Source organism: Elephas maximus, chromosome 8, assembly GCF_024166365.1.
Source record: "Elephas maximus indicus isolate mEleMax1 chromosome 8, mEleMax1 primary haplotype, whole genome shotgun sequence".
NCBI classification, from domain to species: Eukaryota; Metazoa; Chordata; class Mammalia; order Proboscidea; family Elephantidae; genus Elephas; species Elephas maximus.
The window spans coordinates 86,914,202-86,933,187 of NC_064826.1; the positions used below are offsets into that span (position 1 = coordinate 86,914,202).

Below are 18,986 nucleotides of genomic sequence, written 5' to 3' on the forward strand. Positions count from 1 at the left end.
CTCCTTGGAAACTCGACGGGCAGTTCTACTCTGTCCTATAGGGTCACTATGACTCAGAGTCCACTCGGCAGCAACGGATTTGTCTTGGGTTTGGTATAAGACATAAAATGTGAAGAGAGTGCTTCTTATTTCAAGTAGATACATGAGACTAAATGTCTAGCTTCTGTCCAGAGGCGAGATGAGAAGGCAGGAAGGGATAGGAGCTGGTTGAATGGGCATGGGATATCTGGGGTGGAAAGGAAGAGTGTGCTGACACATTATAGGGATAGCAACTAGGGTCACATAACAATGTGTGTGTAAATTTTTCTATGAGAAACTAAATTGAGGGGTGAACTTTCACTTAAAGCACAATAAAAAAAAAAAGTCAGGAGTTGAGAAGTAGAAATGTGATATTTTAAGATTCTTATATGTAAAGTGGTATAACATCACTTGAAGGTAGATTGTGATGAGTTGAAGGTGCATACTATAAGCCCTAAAGCAAGCACTAAATAACAAAACAGTTATAGCTGGTAAGTCAACAAAGGAGACAAATGGAATTTTAAAAGAAACATAATTAATCCTAGGGTTACCAGATAAAATACAGGATGCCTAGATAAATTTGAATTTGAGTTTCAGACAAATCATTGTTTCAGGTAAACAATTTTTTCATAAAAGTACATCCCATGTAATAGTATTACTTATGGCAAAAAAAAAAATTATTCATGGTTTATCTGAAATTCAAATTTAACAGGGGATCATATATTTTTATTTGCTAAATCTGGCAACACTAGTTAATTCAAAAGAAGTCAGAGAAAGAGGAAAAGCAGAACAAAGAGCACATGAAGTAATAAGAAAACAAATTACAAGTAATCAAATTAAGCCCGACCTTGTCAATAATTACATGAAAGGCAAATGGTCTAAACACCTCCATTTAAAGGTAATGATTATAGATTGGATTAAAAAGCCAGATTCAACTATATGCTGCTTATAAGAAATTCACTTTATATAGAGTCACGAATAAGCTACAAGCAAAAGAATGGAAAAACATAAATCAATCTAACTCTAGTCAAAAAAAAAAAAAGCTGGAGTGACTATATTAATGTCAGACAAAGCAGATTTCAGAGAAAAGAGTATTATTAGGAAGTTCATTTTGTGATAAAGGAGTCAATTTATTAAGAGGACAAAATAAACATAAACATTTATAAAACTCATAACAGAGCTTCAGAGTAAATAAAGTAAAAATCTATAGAGCTCCAAAAAGAAATAGCCAAGTCCACAATTATAATTAGAGGTATCTATAGTCTTCTCTTAATAACTGATCAAACAAGTAGACAGACAAACATAAAGGATATAGAAGTCTGGCCAACAATGTCAAACAATTTGACTCAATGTAGAAATATACATTACAGAACACTCTACGCAATAACAGCATCCACATTTTTTTCAAGTGTGTACAAAACATTTACCAAAATAGACCATATTCTGAGCCATAAAATTAGTCTATAAGAAAACATAAGTGAAAATCATTGTGACATTGGGGCTTAGACATTATACCAAAAGCATGATCTGCAAAAGAAAAGAATTGATATACAGGATTTCATCAAAATTAAAGACTTCTGCCCTTTGAGAGACACTGTTTGGAGAATGAGAATACAGGCCATAAATGTGGAGAAAATATTTGCACAACATATAGGATTTGTATCCAGAATATGTAAAGGACTTTCCAAACTAAATAATAAAAAATATATATATCCCAATAAAGAAATGAGTTGAGCAGACACTGCATCGAAAAATATACATTTGGTAAATAAGGACATGAAAAGATGCTCAATACCATTAGGTGTTAGGGAAGCCCAAAGCACTCGTGATGAGATCCCACTATGCACCTGTTAGAATGGTCACAATGAGAAGGACGGATGAGGAGGTGGAACAACTGACAGTATCATACACAGTTGTAAAATTGTACAACCACTTTGGAGAACATTTTGGAAATTTCTTAAAAAGTTAAACATAGACTTGCTGTATGATCCAGCCAGTCAAGTCCTAGATATTTACCCAAGAGTAAAAAAGCATACATTCACACAAAGATTCATACACAAATGTTCATAGCAGCTTCACATGTAAAAGTCCAATACTAAAAACAACTGAAATGCCCATCAATAGGTGAATGGATAAATAAATAGTAGTCTATCCATACAATGGGATAGCACTCACCAACAAAGGGGAATGAACTACTGGTCCATGCAAGAGCATGGAGGAATCGCAAAATAATTAAGCTGATTCAAAGAAACTAGACCAAAAAAAAAAAGGTATGTATTATATAATTACATTTATATAAAACTGTGGGAAATGCAAACCAATCTACATTGGTAGAAGGTAGGTCAGTTGTTGCCTTGGAAGGGGAAATCAGGGAGGAGGAAGGTATTACAAAGAAGTTGAGGAAACTTTGGGGAGCTACAGATGTGTTCATTATCATGATTATAATGATAAGTTCACAAGTGCATATATATGTGTAATTTAAATGTGTCCAATGTATTGAATGTCAGTTATACCTTGGTAACGCTATAGGGTCGCTATGAATTGGAATCGACTCGACGGCACTGGAATGCTGTTAAAAAAAAAAAAAAAACTTCTACAACTGAGGTACTTTAACTGTGTTTAAACACCACTATGTTTAAATAAGCTTAGAGGTTCAAGTCCACCCAGGGGCAACTCAGAAGATAGACTTGGAGACCTAGTTCTGAAAAATCGGCCATTGAAAACCCCATGAGGCACAATTCTACCCTAACACACATGGGGTCTCCATGAGTGGGAGTTGACTCGGTGGTAACTGGTACTGGTAAGAGGACCCAACTTCTTTTAAAAGTAGAGAAATTATAAGCATTTGGTTAATATAACTAAGTCCAAAGAACATTAAAGAAAAGTGTTCATTGAGTCCAAAGTGGGTTGACTCCTAAACAAAACACAAATCAGACCTAAAGATCTATAGAAAATGTAGCCACCTCACTGACAAGTCTATGAAATAACTATAAAAATAGGCTCTTACTTTATTCCAAGTAAGACAGCAGATGCGGGCCCTTTTTAGACTTAGACTCACATGGCCTATTACTAAACGCATTAATAGAAATGTTTCCTGAATGTTTACAAGGTGCTTCGTCAATTTCTATACTGAAAACCAGGACATCTTGGTACTGAAAATATTTCATGCCCAACAGTTATACAAACCCACTATTTCTTCAGTTTATAGCCTCTCTTAATCTCTTTGTGGAAATCTCCAGGCTTCAACTACATTCCTTGAAATTTTACAGGGCACAAGAGGAACAGAAATCAGCTCAAAATGAATATGTGTATTCAGAAATGCATTTAGATTCTTCCAACTTTTCAGGTACCTCATACAAGTTAATCTTCTCTAGGGCGCTGGTGGTCTCTCAATCAGCGCTTCACTTCCCCACTTCTCAGCACCCCCATTGTATTCTCTCGATAGAAATAACTGCCAGATCGTTAGGGAAGAAAAAGTTTATTGAGTCAAGATCTGGGAGGGGCCCCACAAGGTCAGGCACAGGTACCACCAGTTTTACATCATTTCTGCATCAGCATCAATTTGATTTAAGGTTATAAGTGGAATTTATTGGTGAGAATCCCATTATAAAAAGTGGTTTATACTGTATTGTCTCCTATTTATTGATTCCGCCAAAAGTGAATTGTACCCATACCGTCTGCAATGAGCTGATACAATGGGAAAAGAAATTGCCTCCTGAAAAGCACATTTGTTCTCTTTCCCATTCTTTAATGGCTTACTTGGTGGAAGAAAAATTGCTTTAATGTTAAAACTGTATCTTTTCTGGTGGCACTGATTGCCGAATGGAAATTACTGGAACAAAAAAAGAAAAAAGGAAGTTAAACCCGATCTGTTGGAATAGTGGTAGCCGATAAGAACAGAACTGTTTGAGCAGAATGTGTAAAATAAAAGAATTTTTAAGAATCTTCAAGAAGGAAAAAAAAATTGTAGAAATGCAGGATAAAACATTCTGGAATTTCAAGCTCCTGACAAACAAAAAAAAAAAGTCGCTCACTTAATTTAGGTTGTATCTTCATCAGGAATTGGCAACCTTTCAAAAATAAGCCAAGTGGCTTGTTCCTGTGCACTTAGTGTGCTTAGGGAAGAAAGGAATTGGTGTCTACACTCTCTCAAGCAGAATGACAATGGTAAGTAGCTTAAAGACTGCTGAAAACTAGCCCAGGCTCCTTTTCAGTAGGCAAATTGGGGCATTGTTATTGTTTTACTCTGCCTGTCCTGCCATTTTCCTCTCAGAAAGATGAAAATCCCTGGTACATCTGGATAACTGATTCTACCATTCCAAGAGTCAATAACACTCTCTAATCTGATAGGAATGCCAGAATCCCCTTTGATACTGCACCCAGGTTCACAGATTCTAGCTAATTCCTCTTTCAATATGCTTGTCATGGTTGTAATATTACTAGAAAACAATACCAGAAAAAAAAAAAAACAGTTGCCATACGGTCAGTTCCAACTGATAGCAAGCCATGTATGTCAGAGTAGAGTAGTACTGCGCTCCACAAGGTTTTCAGTGGCTGCTCTTTAGGAAGCAGGTCTCCAGACCCTTCTTCTGAGGCACCTGCGGGTAGACTCGAACTTCCAAACTTTCGGATAACAGCTGAGAACCATTTGTACCAGCCAGTGACTCCCTGAAAACAGAAAATTTACATCTTGACTGATGCTGTAAAAGAGTTTGAGACTTACAATTAAATGAACACCTAATAGCTGCCTTGTGGTCAGGAGATTGAAGATAGCCTGGCCATTTCTTCCCCCGGATCTTTTAAAGAAGGCCCTCATAAGCAGAGGCACACTCAATACCTTGGGTTTTATTTTGTTTTGCTTTCCCTGTCTCTTACCATTCACCATGGTCAATATCCTAAATGGTCTTTTTTAACATTTGCAGATAAAATAATACAATGTCTGGGATTTGGCTCAAAATACGCCAGAGAGTAGGGGAAACCAAGGAGTTATCAATGAAGCAAGTTTGGCCATGAGTTGGTAATTTTTGAAGCTGGGTGATGAGTACCAAGGGGTTCATTATACCTTTTTCTCTACTTTTGTCTATGTTTACATTTTTCCATAATAAAAGTTACTTAAATATTGTTGCTAAGAAGGGTTGCTCTTTTGTTTGGAGGAAATTATCTGTAGCTCTCTCCTGGACAGTCAGGGCAGATGTAGCATGCAGTGACATATTTACCCCAATAAGCAAGGTACACATGGGTTTACTTGTGCTTACTTACTTATTAAAGATGTGGCGAAGCCCCTGTGAAATTGTGCACTACAGGTTAGTAAGTAAATACAATTAAGCCCGTGCTTACCTTGCTTACTGTAAGCCTGTGCATACCTTGCTTACTGGTTAAAACCATTTTACACTCCAATTTTTTCATCTTTTGAATTTTTTTGATGACAACATGTGTTTTCAATAGTGGGATGCATGCTTACTAATTGAGTGTGTTCAGATTTTTGGTTGACAATATGGATTTTGAGAAATATCATGTGGGTGTACATTTTCCTGTAAAACATTGGCCAAAGTCTGGCAGCATGTTTAGTGGACTCCATCTATCCCCAGGATCTTTGGAGCATGGTGCCTTCCATTTTGTTACACTGGTTTTCCAAACATGACACACACACAAAAGAAACCCAAACCCATCAGGGCTCCCTAACTGTCTTACAAGAAGCCATAAATATGCTTACGAGGATTATCTAGCTGTACAAAAGCCAAAAGAGACAAAAGTTTTACCCAGTCACACTTCCTGGATGCACTGCCTCAAACCTAAGCATTCTACTTTAGTGAATTTTTGCCAAAGAACATTTCTTTCATTTTTTACCGTTACAGAACTCTCCAATAGAGGACAGCATATACTTTTAGTAGGACAAGTAGCCTCCTGAGAAACCTGGGAACCAGAAAATATTTGCAGGTGTATTCTGTCCCAAGAACCATGAAAAGGTTTTAATCTGCCCCTGGTAGCATGGTGCCTTTTACAGACAGAATTAGGTACAGATGCTTAATTTTATTTTGAACCAATGTTTCTGCTGATCCATGAGCCATAGCCAATGCTTTGTTGTTGTTAGTTGCTGTCGAGTTGAGTCCAACTCATGGTGACCTCATGCATAACAGAACAGAACATTGTCAGGTCCTGCACCATCTTCATGATCATTGGTATGTTTGAGCTATTTTGTCAATCCATCTCATTGAGGATTTCTCTTGCTTTCGCTGACCCTCTTCTTTACCAAACATGATGTCCTTCTCCAGCAATTGGTCTTTCCTGATATGTGTCTAAAGCAAGTGAGCCAAAGTCCCACCATCCTCACTTTTAAAGAGCATTCTTGTTGTATTTGTTCTAAGACTGATTTGAGGCAATGCTAAGTCCCATACAGCTCATACTATGAGAGCCCTTCAGAGGCAGAATTCCACCCATCTCTCATAAAAGTCTGCTTTGGAGAGAAGAGGACCACCCTGGCTCCCCACCTGTACCTTGTGATGACTCGAAGGGGATTAACTGATGGAGGAGGAGAGGCTTCTCAAGGCCATGGAGAGAAAGGAGAAGGGGAGGGAGCGGAAGTGGCACAGGGGATATTTAGCTCTAAAGAAAACTTTTATTCTCAGCTCAGAAGTAGAAGGCCTTTTGTTAAGTTGATGCTGGTGTTGGTCACCAGCCTGGTAAGCAATGGCTTATTAGAAGTTGTTTAATCTGAAACACTGAGAAATGGAGATCTAAGAAAATGAAAATATCTGACAAATGTATCCAGAATTAAAATGAATCTCACTTTACTTGTTTTCTCTTTTCTCCAACACTTAAAAAAAAAAAGAAAAAGAAACTGTTTAGTTGAAGGGTCTCCAAGGTCTTCTTGATTTTCAAAATTACTCTCTCTCTCTGGATCTGCTACTAGAATGTGAGATTGTAATTATTACAAAATACTCTGCTTTTCCAGGGCTCTTATGACTGGAATGTCCCCATGTTCTCATTACAACTATGCTCTCTGTAAACTAGACTCAGAAATTATGTTGATAATTAGAAACTGGATGCTTTTCTGAGGCTTTGTTCCTTTATATCTTGAGTGGTTTTTCTCTACTGTTGATACTACAACCTGCTCCATTTGTATAAAATCATAGCCATCAGCAAACTGCGTCCTTACAGAAGTTAACATTCTGGCATATGAGAATGTGAGTGTCAAAAAAGTGTCTGTTGCCATCTCTTGGAAGAAGGGGAAGATAATTAGCATTTAGTAAGTGCCTCCTACAGGCCAGACATTTTATGTTCTTTACGTCTTATAATCTCACAGCTGCAAGAGATAGGGAAACTGAAGCACAGAGTGGGCCTCACATCAGACCTCACACTCCCTGCAAGGTCCCACATGATCAGGCCCTTGGACACCCTGTAACCTCATTTCCACCCTCTTTCTCTTAGTCACTTCATGCCAGCTACACTGTCCCTCTTGCTGCCCCTCCAACATGCCAAACAAGTGCCTTCCTCAGAGCCTTTGCACAAGCTGCTGCCTCAGCCTGTAACATTAAAAAAAAAAAAACCAGCTGCTGTGGATTCCATTCTGACTCATGGCAACTCCATGTGTGCCAGATTAGAACTGTGCTCCACAGGGTTTTCGATGGCTGGTTTTTCAGAAGTAAATCACCAGACATTTTTCTGAGGCACCTCTGGGTGGGTTTGGACCTCCAACCTTTCGGTTAACAGCCAAGGGCATTAGCCATCTCCACCACCCAAGGACTCCAGCTTGGAATATGCATCCCCAGAAATCTACCAGCTTGCTCCCTTATTTCATTCAGATCTCTGTTCAAATGTTGTCTCCTCAAAAAAACCTTCCCTGACCACTGCGTCAATAATAGCACCTCACTCTGCCTCCCTTACCTGCTCTATTTTACTTCTGTCTTTTCTATCTCTATCCCCCCGATATCATATTCCATGGATGTTTGATATATTCATTCCTCCCTCCCAAAAGGAAACTCCATGAGGATAGAAACACTGTCTACTTTGTCTGCAATATATCCTTAATGCCTAGAAATGTGCCTGGCACCTACTGAGTGGTCAATAAGTATCTGTTAAATAAATTTAACTGTCTTGTATTCCAACATTTCGCATTTATGACAATAGTAAAAAAAACTATTCTTCAACTATTTTGCGTGTTAATGACTCATGTATAACAGTAAAGAATGCCGAGGTGCGAGGCGAGAGTAATGCTGGCTATGATGACTGTTATGTGTCAGCTTGTCTGGGCCATGATTCTCAGTGGTTTGGCAGTTACGTAATGATGTAATTTGGCAGTTATGTAATAATGTAGTCATCCTCCATTTTGTGATCTGATGTGGTCATCCTCCATTTTCACATAATGCCTATTTTTGCATAATGACTTATTCTTTGGAACCTAACCATGTTGATAAGTGAGGAGTGGATGTAGTGTATTACAAATAAGAAGTCCTGCTGGCGCAGCGTTTAAGCACCCGGCTGCTAGCCCACCAGCCACTCTGCAGGAGAAAATACCTGGCAATCTGCTTCTGTAAAGATTACGGCCTTGGAAACCCTACGGGACAATTCTACCCTGTTGTATCGGGTTGCTATGAGTTGTAATCAGCTCAACAGCAGTGGGTATTCCAAACACAAATCCTTCTGATTGCAAAACTTCTACCCTACGCTGCTTTCATGGGAACGATTCATAGGACTTATTCTCAGGGCCTGCAGCTTGAGAAAGCTAGCACCCATCCCACTCCCTCGGGTCTTCAATATAATGTGTAGCCCCATCTGGAAATGCTGTCCACCACTTTGCCTGGGTGTGAGGTTGAGAAAGACTATCTGATCCTGCACAGCACCGCTGTCATTTGGCTCTGATTCCCTGGCCCCAATTGGGAAGCCCAAGAGTTTCCTCTGAGTGGCACTGTCTCCTCTCTGCCTTGGCTTTGTGTTACAGCTTCACTTCTCTGAGCCCATCATGTAGAACATTGGATTAGCAAACACCCAAGGATAATGCCAAGAACATTTCAGCCATTTGTGAAAACAAATCCAGCCATGTCAGTGTGGAATGTCACAGAAGAGGCCAAGAAAATGAAAAACTGCACAGTTTCAATAACCCAGAAAATTCTAGAAATCAGGTCAAGCCAAAGGTGAACAGTAAATCAAATCTTCTATTAAATGTTGTAAGGACCTTGGAGGACAAGAGTATACCCACTGACTCCTATCTCGGAATTTGTACACTTATGTTTTCATCCAAAAGCATGAAATGAGATTTAAAAAAAATAAAATAAAATAACATCAACCCTAAGAGTGACTCAAACTGCAGCTTAGAAGTTTGTCTCATGATTGTGGTGAGCCTAAGAAGCCTTAAAAAGTTTAAAGAACTAGGTGTGATAAAATTTGGTTAGAAACACCTTTGCTCTGTAAGTAAGAATTTTCACCTGAAAGTCTTACAGGACAGCTTAAGGTCTTCTTCAGGCCTGGCAAGTTCTGTGTGTTGTAGACTTTACAAACGATCATACTAGCTGCTGTCCAGTCAACTCCAACTCGTGGTGACTCCATGTGTGTCAGGGTAGAACTGTGTTCCACAGGGTTTTCAATGGCTGATTTATTGGAGGTAGATCACTGGGCCTTTCTTCTGAGGCACCTCTGGGTGGACTAAAACCTCCAACCTTTCGGTTTCTAATGTCAGACCAGAGTATTCCAAAAAGTGGTTTTTATGGGTCCTGGTGCCTGACAAATTGATCAGCAGTTTCACTGCTCCTACAGTTGTCCGTGCTTTTCCCAACTAGTCTGTCAACTAAAGAAAAGAGCCAGGACTCTGTGACCCATCATTTCCACCACAACCAGTTCTTTTCTGCATACCAGATCCTGTTAGTAATTCCTAGCAACCCCGAGAACACTGGAGGAGACAGGAAGACTTTTCGGAGCGTGACCCATGAGGTTATGAATGGGACCAAGAAACATTCTCGTCAACATGGGTGCCCCAGCCTCTCACCATGCCACATCTTATCGCATGCTAATCTAAGTTAGTTTAGGGAGATTTGACCAACAATAATCAATAGTCCATGCTGTAATAAAAGATGAAATGTGTATTCTGTATGTACCATAATCAGTCCACCTTAGAATATATCCTGGACTGTTGTTTTCAAATTGTGGGTTAGTCACGAAATCAATTTAGTGTGTCGTATCCAACATTTTAAAAAAAATAAAAACAAAATAGAACAGAACATAAAATATCAGAGAGCACTGCACAGAGTAAGGGTAAGTATCATATGAAACTATTTTCAATTGGTGTGCATGTGTACTGGGTCACGATGAACTGTGATTTGTAGTCAAAACATTTAAAAAACCAGTGCTCTCAAGTTTCTGTTTTAAACTGAATAAGGACATTCAAAGACTTGTGACTAGTGTTTTATAAAGAGTCTTCAAGCAACCTACTTTCTTCATCTGCCTGATCAGTCTGTGTAGCTCTATTGTGCAACCCTAGATAATTCAAGGTTTGCTCATTTATTCCTCAATGTCCAGAGTCAAAGCTATCAGCAATTTTCCTTTCATTGCCTCCAGAACTATCACTCTTGGCATGTGGGTCTGTGAAATGGCAACCCAGATTCAGCATCGATATTAAGAACAGAAAGAAAGCCATCAGTTCCTCTTCTAGCATCCTGGGGGGTCTACCCTCACCTGCGTGAAATTTATGCTTACCGATGGGGTGGAGTTCCATGCCATACAAATGAGAAATCTCAAAACTGAGTTGCTCCTAAGAATCCCTTGTTTCTATTTATTCCTCCATTTCTGATTCACTAAATACTTTTTGACCACTCGCTCTGTGCCAGGTGCTGGACATACAGTGGTGAGCATGACAGGTAGAGACATTGCCCTTCCAAAGCCCACCATCTTAGCAATGTCAGAGTCCAGTTGTCCAAAGAGAGATAGTCTCAAGTTCTTTTTAGAATTAAAAATTGTTGCATGACCTATGGCAAGCTATTTCACCCTGTCACTCTGAGGTTTGTTTGCTCAGAATCTGAGTTTTCCGGCACACTGGGAATCATAGGATTTTAGGGCTGGAAGGGGACTTAAAGAGTAGCCCCCCTGTTTTACTAATGAAGAAACAGAAAGTCCACTGACACAGGATGCCTACTAGCACTACCTAGCTCCACTCCCAGCTCCATTCCATACTGACACCAAATATGCTCATTCTTTATGAAGTATTGAGAGAAGTACCCCACATCCGGAACTTTTCAGAGAGACGGTGGTGCAAAATGTTCAAGCCGCAGCTAACGTGAAAAGAACCAAGGCCATATTTGGATCTTACAGGAGAGTTTTCGACAATACAAAGGCACAGGAATGAGAACAGCATGAGCCCCAGTTACCAGGAACATTCCCCTAAAGCCTCATGTGTGCCTTCTAATAAATCTCCCTTTTCCTTTTTGAAGTTTAAGTATTCCCTTAGGGAGTGGGGAAAGCCTGGTGGTGTACTGGTTAAGAGCTATGGCGGCTAACCAAAAGGTTAGCAGTTCAAATTCACCAGGCACTCTTTGGATACCCTATGGGGCAGTTCTACTCTGTCCTATGGGGTCACTATGAGCCAGAATGGACTGGATGGCAACAGGTTTGTTTTGGGTTTTTTTAGGGAGTATCCTTCGGATAGCCAGGACCTCCTTCGGAAACAACAGACATGCTTCCAGTGCCCAGGCACTCAGCGTAATTCTGTTTGTTTATTTGGTTGGTTGGTTTGTTGGTTGAGTAGTTGGTTGGCTTTTTCCCTCCCTCTGTCCTTTTAAAAATCCAGCCACCATACTAAGGGCTTTTGGTTTAGTTTGTTCAAATACCCAGCAGTTTCCCTAAAAGTCTGTTCCATTAAACATGGAATCCACAGAACACACACCAAGCTACTTTTTCTCTCCCCTAATAAATCAGGTAAATTACCTCCTTTGTTTTTAAGACCATTTCAAGTTCACCTTTAACATTCTTAGTTAGGGGATTATTTATGTTGTGATTTAATCGAGATTTAATCCACTTTTCAGCACACAATCGCATCGCAATATCCCTGAATTTTTCACCCATATTATTAAACTTCGGGAGAATGGTAAAGTTTTTCTCAGACATGACACTGATCATTTCCAGATTGCATGTGTCTCCCTGGCATTTTGGCCCACCTGAGTTTATAAGGCCACTAAAATAAATAACAGTTTGGCCTGCAAAGGATTGGGCTGTGTTAATAAATGCATTGAAAGATCTATGTTTATCTCCACTTTCTAGAAACATAAGAGTTTTCTACAAATATGTTTATACATAACAGAAACCATGTGAATCTCCTGGTAAATGTTTGCCTTCACACTCCTAGGGTATGTTGTACACCAGATGGTTTGGTCAAAACAAAATTACACACACACACACATACACGCAGACGTTTGAGCACCATATTTCCCCATTTTTTGAACTTTTTGTCTTATTTCATGCATGAGAAAGAATGCAGAAATACTTAGAATAATGACCAGTATGTTCTGTGTTTATTGCTGCTTTCCCTCACTAGAGATTAACTCATAAAACTTTACTCCAAATTAAACAAACTCAGGATCTCATTGCAGCCAGTCAAAAGTTGCCACTTATATCGAAGGAAATCTTGACTTCCATCTCTGAGGGGTTAAATGGCCACCCCTATGGAAAGATAGCAGGCTTTCTCTTTTCTTCTCTATGTTCCGCCAATCTTTGGAGATGCCAAAATACCGTCTGGACTCTGGCACCCAGGGAAGTCCGTAATGGAAACTACAAATACCTGGGAAAGACCTATATTTTTGAAAGTTAACATATCTGTTGTTGTTTTTTAAAATTATCTGATTGCTTCAATTCTAGTTTATTTAGAGAATGCTAACAGTCAGGATTTTTACCAATAGGTGGGCAAGGAAGAACCCTTGGCTGTGGTCAAGAACTTTCAAAGAAAGTTGTCTCTAGAGTAGGTTTAGGAACTCTCTCACCATCCTGTCTTCCCAACCATGACTTCTCTAGGGAATAATGAGATGTTATCATTGAAGAATCCAAAGGAGATACTATGTGCAAAATCCTAGCTCTGTGCCTGGCATAGTAAGCTCTCCATGAACATCAATTTAGTTGGAATCCCAGGCTTGTGGCTATAATCTAATGATGCCTGTAAAAGACCTGGAGAAAGAAAACGAAAAGTCTCAAGTTCAAGTCATTTCGGCCCTGACCTCACGGCCCTTGAGTCTTCCTCTCCACGTCATCCAGGTTTCACAGCCTCCAGCCCATCTAGACAACATTTTTTTACCTGAGGAAAGCTTAGAAGGGACTTTAATTTTAGAGGGGTATTGTTAAAGATCATTTGATGCAAGTCCCCTGCTTCCTACTCCTCAAGGCCTGCTTATTTTCAAACCTGCCCGCCTGGAGCCATGGTGTGCTTTTGTGTGGTCCAGTCCCCGTTTTATGGATTGTTCACGCACCCTGGAATCCCTGGGATACTTCAATTAGGAAAATTACCATGTGCTGGGTCCTTTCGGGTTGACAAGACTGCTTTCCTTTCTCTAAGCTGGTTGTGTTTGTTTACATAGGAAACGTTACTCTTTCTTAACGTTCAGACTTTTTCAACATCCACTTAGATAGCTCCATAAAAAAAGAGGAGGTTAAAAAAATTAAGAAGGGAGAAAAGAGGAGAGAGAAACTAGATCTTTCAACTGTAACCAAGAATTTGGTTCAGAACAGGCTTAAAAAATCAGAGGATGTTTGTCTTCTCCTTTTTGAGACAATGGTCTGCTTGTTCTCAGCAGGCAACAAGGAATCCCCCAGTTTGGAGCAGTGGGTCACGTTGTGCAAAGTGTTTTTCCTGTTTTAACTCTGCTCTTTCTTAAATGTTATCTTTTCAAAGGAAAATTAGATAACCGTATGCTCCCCAGGCTATATCCTATTTGTTTGAATAGGAAATGCTAATATTTTTCTACATGTTATGTATCGGTGTCCGTGGTAACTTTGAATTTGGTGGCTAAGGCAGGCAGGCCTCTTTGAGCTCTGGGAATCTCATTGACTATCTTCCAGGAGCCAGAGGGTTCATGGTGATTTTGAATTCTGATCTCCATAGCTATGGGAATTATTTGTTTTATTTACAAGGGGGAAAGTTAGATTTACCTTTTCTAGATGTAATTAATTTATCTTTAAACGTGTCATTTCATGAAAGAGTTTCTTCTAAATCTCTCTTGTCTTTGCCTCCACCTCCTTTGTTACTTCTGCCGGTCACATAGCCTACTACCAAGACAACTCCATCAAACTCCCTGAAGGTCAATGTGTCTGGATATAAAATCCTTGGCTTACGCTGTCTCTCCTTGAGTTTCTCGAAAATGTTGTTTCGCTATTGCCTTGCTTTGTTCGTTTCTCTTACAAGTCCGATGCCAGTCTAATTTTCTAATTCGATTGTAAATAATTCGATGTTTTCATCTGGAGGTCCTGAGGATGTTTTCTTTGTCTTTAAAGTCTTTGTCTTTAAAATCTAATAGTTTTACTAGAAGTTTTATTAAGAGGTGAACATTCTGGATTGATTTTCCTGGGTGCGTGGTAAACCCTTCCTATTTGTAGGTATTTTTCTTGTTGTTTTCTCTGATTTCTGGTAAATTGTCATAGATTATAGTTTTAAACATTAGATCTATTTCTTTATTTTGTTTTTCTGTTTTGTGGTACCCCAATTATTCTCACTTCGAACCTTCTTTGCCTGTCTCCCATTTTAACCATTTTCTTTATTTCATTTTCATTCCCTTGGTTGTTTTTTCTACCCTTCTTCAATATTTATTATTAAGTTTTTAATTGAACCTATTCTCTCTTGGGCATCTTGTAGTTTGTGAGATGGTATTGTATTTTTTTCTTCTTCATTTCTGAGTAAAATCAACTCGTATTTCTTCCTGTTTTTGGCTAATTTTTATTCTCAGTTTTGAGTATATGTGTATTATATATAGGTTTGTTTCAAAATATTCAATTCCATTTGTAATATTGTGTTACAGGTAACTTCATGGTTGAATTTGGGAGGGGGTGTTTTTATTAGCTGAAATATTATCTTTTACATTTTTCTTTTCTTCTTACAGTAGTGTTATATGGAGTTGGTTAGATTTTTTTTCCCTGTTTCTAAGCATTTTGTGCACAAGTTTCCTATATCAAAGGCACCGTTTTCTGTCACAATAATAAAGTTAAGTATCTTTAATGGTTGATGATGTTGGTGCTGGTGGTACAGTAGATGAGGTGTGACTGATAAGTCTTTCTTGTTTTTGTTTCTACAGGTTCCTTATGTTCACTATCTTACATCCTTCTTTTCCTTCATTGCCGTGTCTCCAAGGGACACCACTCCTTTTCTATTCTTCTGATTTATCCCAGAAACAGTGATTCCTTAAGACTGTGACCTTGGTCCTGCTCACTTTCAATAGCAACTTCCCAGAACTACTAAGTCCCTAGTCAGCATTTAATATTTTGGCAGTTAGTGTTGGACTTGCTCTTTCTGGGACTTTCTCTTTTTGTCCGTGCTTTGTATATGCCCTTTAGTCATCCAATCTCTTTTGTCGCAGTGTCTTAAGCCTTGCCTTCTGTGGTAAAAGAATTGCAGCAATAGTGGAATGCCGAAGAAATTTGGTCTTTATTTTTCTATTACCGACCACTCAAAGTTAGTGGTATTCTCTCTCTACTAGTTTTGTGTGATTTTATTTGATTAAAAAAAATTTTCTTGAAATAAAACTATATATTATATAAAATTTGCCATTTTAACTATTTTTAAGTATACTATTCAGTTATATTAATTACACTCACCCTGATGTGCAAGCATGACCACTATCTATTTCCAAAACTTTATCACCCAAAACAGAAACTCTATACCCATTAATCAATAACTCCCTATTCCCCTACCCCAGCCCCGGTAACCACTAATCTACTTTCTGTCTCTATGTATTTGCCTTTTCTAGATACTTCATAAAAATGGAATCATGTGGTATTTGTCCTTTTGTGGCTGGCTTATTTCACTCTATTATAATGTTTTTAAGTTTCATCCATGTCATAGTATGTATCAGAATTCCATTTCCTTTTATGCTTGAATAATGTTCCACTCTATGTATATACCACATTCTGTTATCTAGTCACCTATTGATGAACACCTGGGTTGTTTCCACCTTTTGACTATTGTGAATATGTTGCAATGAACATTGATGTACAAATATTTGTTTGAGTCCCTGCTTTCAATTCTTTTAGGTATATACCTAGGAGGGGAATTGCTGGGTCATATGGTAGTTCTATGTTTAACTTTTTGAGGAACTGCCAGATTGCATCCAGTCCAGTCAATTCTATTTATTTATTTATCTCTTTGGGAATGTGAGGAAGGATTCAGATTTAGGTAGCTGTCATTATCCTTCAGAACTAAAGCTGACATTTATTTATTTATTGCTTTCAGGTCTATAGCTTGGCTCTGGCTTGACTTGGCTCTGCTGGGCTCTGTATTTCTTTTTACTCCAGGACCTAGACTGAAGGAGCAGCATCTACTTAGGGCACACTCTTTTCATGGCAGAGGATAGGAACAAGAAGGTTGACTTAAACATTTAAAACTTCTGCTTATAGTATGCAACAATAAAGAACGATGATGAACCTGAGAAACATAATGTGGATAAATCTGGATGGCATTATGCCGAGTGAAATAAGTCAATCACAAAAGGACAAATACTGTATGAGACCACTATTATAAAAACTAATGAAAAAGTTTACACACGGAAAGAAACAATCTTTGATGATCATGAGGGAGGAAAGGGGCAGGGAGGGAAAAACACCAACTAGATAATAGATAAATGGTAACTTTGGTGAAGGGTAAAACATTACACAATACTTGGGAAGTCAGCACAACTTGTACAAGGGAAGATTATAGAAGATTCATAGACACATCCGAACTCCCTGAGGGACTGAGTTATTGGGCTGAGGGCTGGGGACCATGGTCTTGGGGGACATCTAGCTCAACTGGCATAACACAGTTTATCAGGAAAATGTTCTACATTCTACCTTGGTAAGCAGTGTCTGGGGTCTTAAAAAGCTTTTAAGCAGCCATCTAAGATATGTCTACTGGTCCCACCCCATCTGGAGCAAGGGAGAATGAAAAAAATCAAAGACACAAGGGAAAGGACTCTAAAGGATTACTCTAAAGGACTAATGGACCACAACTACCATGGCCTCCACCGGACTGAGTCCAGCACAACTAGATGGTGCCTGGCTACCACCACCAAATCCTCTAACAAGGATTACAATAGAGGGTTCTGGACAGAGCTGCAGAATAAAATTCAAACTCACCAAAAAAAGACCAGACTTACTGGTCTGACAGAGACTGGAGAAACCCCGAGAGAATGGCCCCCTGGATGCCCTTTTAACTTCGTACTGAAGATTCACCCTAAGTGAAAGATTAGACAGGCCTATAAAACAAACAATACCACACATAGTTCAACCATGTAACCATGTATACGAGACTAATTGGGCACACCAGTCCAGGGGCTAGGACAAGTAAGTAGGAAAGGACAGGAAAGCTGGACAAATGGAAATGGGGAACCCAAGGTTGAGAAGGGAAGAGTGTTGCCATGTTGCGGGGTTGGCAACCAATGTCACAAAACAATATGTGTATTAATTGTTTAATGAGAAACTAATTTGCTCTGTAAACATTGACCTAAAGCACAATAAAAAATAAAAAACTGCTTAGATGTGGTGTATGAATATCTACTCACATTCCACTGGTTAAGGCAAGTCAAATGACTAAATCTCCTAATAGGCCCAGGAAGAATGCTTCTCTCACACGGAAACATCGCAAAGGTGAAGAGAGGATAATTCCCTTACCTGTTGCCTTTGAGTCGATTCCAACTCATAGTGACCCTGTGGGACAGAGTAGAACTGCCCACAGGATCTCCGAGGAGCAGCTGGTAGATTCAAACTACAGATCTTTTGGTTAGCAGCTGAGCTCTTAACCACTGCGCCACCAGGGCTCTTTACAATGTTAAAAGGCATAGCAAATATTCAAGTGGGAGATTTATTTTTATCAAAATTTCCCCAATTAATTGATCACAGGACACTTCTCTTGAGGTACATCTTTAATGATTCAAGTTTTCTGGAGCACACTTGGGGAAATAACGCTCTGATCCATCTCGAGGTGTTAGCACTGACCTTAGAAAAGACATTCCTGTGAAAGGCTAGGTGAGTGGAGTACAGAGTTCTGAAACTCACGTTCCACTGAGGGAGAACCAGATGGTAAACCCTTCCCATGTCAATAAGACCAACACCCCGTTATCAATCAACACTTCTTCAGCCCTAAAGACCTGTAAAATACAATTTGGAAAATACTCCTTAAATTCTCAAGCCGCCTGATCCTGATGGACTATTGGAGATCTCTTTAGAAATCTCCCTGCCCTCTCAACCCTTTTTTTTTTCTTTCCCCTTGAATGATGTGTTGCTAAGGAATTACAGCTATCATTTGCTATGTATTCCTTCAAAACAAATAAGATTCCTTGGTTGTTTTATGTCCTTTTCTGTATGATTCTTGTCTTTCTCAGATTCCAACAGAAGTTAGGACTGGATTGTTTAACCAACTATAGTGCCTATCTTGGTCTCATGTATACAACTAATAAATTGCTTTTAATGATGATAAAAATAATTACTGACTGAGAATGTAATATGTGCCTAACAGGCCGCCTTCATTCTACAGGCTTTGGCTATATGGAAAGCAGGAAAATAAAATTCACATTAGGAACACGTATTCCTTCTTTATAGCATAGAGTGAGTGTCTCAGAACCTTGGAATTGAGACGTAGGTCATTGGGCTAAAAGGATGGACACAAGGGCATCTTCATTCTTGTGCTGAACTTGGGGGTTCAACTTGGGCAATTTATCATTTTTTAGTCTTCTCACCTGTAAGATAAGAGATGCTATACAGGGTCTTGGAGAAGTGCTGCTCATGAAGACTGAAAAGACCAGAAAAGTGTTGCAGAA

General features: G+C 39.1%; 1 long non-coding RNA gene across 1 annotated transcript in view; it reads right to left on the bottom strand.

The window, feature by feature from the left end:
* Positions 1-3,319: 3,319 nt before the first annotated feature.
* LOC126081734 (uncharacterized) overlaps positions 3,320-18,986 on the bottom strand; it is a 41,970-nt gene continuing 26,303 nt past the window's right edge. Inside the window, exon 3 of the long non-coding RNA XR_007518431.1 lies at positions 3,320-4,686. This is a non-coding gene — a long non-coding RNA (uncharacterized LOC126081734). The remainder of the gene's footprint in view (positions 4,687-18,986) is intronic.